This window comes from Macrobrachium rosenbergii, chromosome 8 (genome assembly GCF_040412425.1).
Source record: "Macrobrachium rosenbergii isolate ZJJX-2024 chromosome 8, ASM4041242v1, whole genome shotgun sequence".
NCBI classification, from domain to species: domain Eukaryota; kingdom Metazoa; phylum Arthropoda; class Malacostraca; order Decapoda; family Palaemonidae; genus Macrobrachium; species Macrobrachium rosenbergii.
Genome location: NC_089748.1, coordinates 76,146,446 through 76,149,149, shown reverse-complemented (window position 1 = coordinate 76,149,149; position 2,704 = coordinate 76,146,446).

Sequence of the window (2,704 nt, the reverse complement as noted above, 5' to 3'; positions counted from 1 at the left end):
TATATATATATATATATATATATATATATATATATATACATACATAATAGATAGGTAGGGTGAAGGTATAGGTGTAGGTATATTTGGTGAAACTTGCTTCTTCTTAACAATGTGTAATAATTTTGTTTTTTTGGGTTTGCAAGGTCATGATTGAAAAATGAGTTATTTTGCGACTGATTCCTTTTACTTAGCGGTAGATTGTGAATTTGTGCGCTTCTCAGGGATTACATATGAGCAGTATTTTTCAAAATGTACAACTGGTTTCCAATGGAGTTTGTTTCGGCGCCGATGACCATTGGTGTTTTGACGCCAGTTACATGTAGTTCTGTATGTGTGTAGGTGTCTATATGTGTACGGGTGTGTCTGCGTGCATGTCGAATGCAAATAAATGAACAAACTTGAAGCTGCTGAGGGGAACTATTTGAGTAGTACATGGGACGTAATACTTGGGAGAAGTGTGTAATAAACCAACGTAGGGGAAGTGATATATCGGAATGTTTTTAGATGGTTTGGTCATATGAGAAGAACGAATTATGATAGGTTTATTGAAAAGAAGGTAAACAGTGCTGCATGGTTAGGAGGGTGGAGGAGAAGACCACCAAAAACCCAGTGGGTAGATGATTTGAGTCTGAATAAACAGAATATGGCAAATGTTGTGGAAACTTTCTGTAGCGAGGGTAGTTACGCCACTCAGTAATTATTAAGGTAATAATATTGCAGAAACACTGTGTTCATTTCCGGGGAACAACTCTTTTAAGGTAAATAGTTAAATTTGAACTCTCTCTCTCTCTCTCATAATCAACACACAATTACGTGTGGAACAGAAATAAATTTCTGACTCACATTAGGATCGAACCCACGTCTTTCAATTGAAAGGCAAGGCCGCTGCCAACTAAGCCATACAAGGCATAAGAGATGTTGAAACCTAAGTGCAACTGTACCTAGGGCTTTACCTGGGCTGGCTAACTGCCTCGCATACCACCGTGTTTTCCCCAACTTCCCGACTCAGCAGTTGAAAAACCTGGGTTCGATCCTAATGTGAGTCAGAAATTTATTTCTGTTCCACACGTGATTGTGTGTTGATTGTTTCCATCATATATTTATTCAGAAGGGATAATTCGACTGAAATGCTGTCAGCTGGGTCACTGCTGATTTTTTTACTTAGGCTCCAATTTCTTTTATAACCTGTATGGCTTAGTTGGCAATGGCCTTGCCTTTCAACTGAAAGACCTGGTTTCAATCTTGACGTGAGTCAGAATTTATAATTATATATATATATATATATATATATATATATATATATATATATATATATATATATATATATATATATATATATATATGCATATATATGATATATATATATATATATATATATATATATATATATATATATATATATGTATGTATGTATTAGCTGAAGCCACTGGGAAAGTTCAAATGAAACGGCAGAGTGCCAGGTACTTTTGTGTATTCTTAGCACTATATATGTATATATATATATATATATATATATATATATATATATATATACATACATATTATATATATGTGTATATATATATATATTGCAAACATTCATACATATATGTATAGTCACTTACTTGTGACTTTTTAATTTTGACAAATCTGAAGCCACCAATATCACTTAATATCAAAATTATTTTTGCTTTGAACACGACAGTTACATTACATCTTCACCAAATTAAAATATGTTTGGTTTTTAAGTTTTCGTATATTAAATGTGATTGTTTCTATTTGTTAAATGCATTTTTACTCTATAACTTTCTCTTTTTATCACATCTTAAAAATTCATGCCTGTACGAATTGACCGGATACCCAAGTGAGAAATAACAAGCGCTATACCTGTCAGGGAGACATCTCTTTTTCTTATAAATGGAAGAAAACTCGCCAAGTCTCGTCCATTTTTTCCTAGTGATTATTTATGGAGCACTTTGTCTAGTATTCAGGATTAATTGGGTGAGAACGACACTGGCCGAAGAGGTATTACTGTTTAAGGAAAAGTATTGATATTTCGCCTGTCATACGCATGCACGCCAGATCTGATTTATTGCCGTGATTAAAGTTGTTTTGCTGCATGTTAAGTTTCTTGCTAAGAGGTTGGAGTTTTCGTTTCTAAGAAATACTCCACGACAAGAAAAAAAAAACCTTACTGGGTGGAATGATACGTCGGCTTCTTTGTTTCTTTATCTTTTATCGTGAAATTGCCCTACCAGGTAATCAGCCTTGATTGCAATTTTCAGAAATTACTTGTGCATGGGCCAATACAAGTCCTATTTAACGCTTGGCTTTATATCCACAAGTATTGTTAAGAAATTTGAATGTTGTCGAATATTTTTAAGTTTGTTCGCAGAAAGATAAAGCCCCCCATTCCTCATATGCTTTACTTCCACATATGGAATGAGGTAGAGTTGAAACTGCGAAAATTATAGTGGAAAACTGCATTCCTTGTTATAACATGAATTTTTTTTTATTACGCGCTTTGTCTGCATAAGTATATCTATTCCACCTACGAATACCTTCATATGGTCGAATAACAGGAAAAGTCAAGTCATCAAGAGGAAGTATTTTTCCTCGCTGCTTATTGAATTAATATTCCTTTTTCACCATTTTCCCAAATTATAGGTGCTTAACATTACATAGTATATACAAGGGAAGATGTATGGTATGAATTCGATTGAAA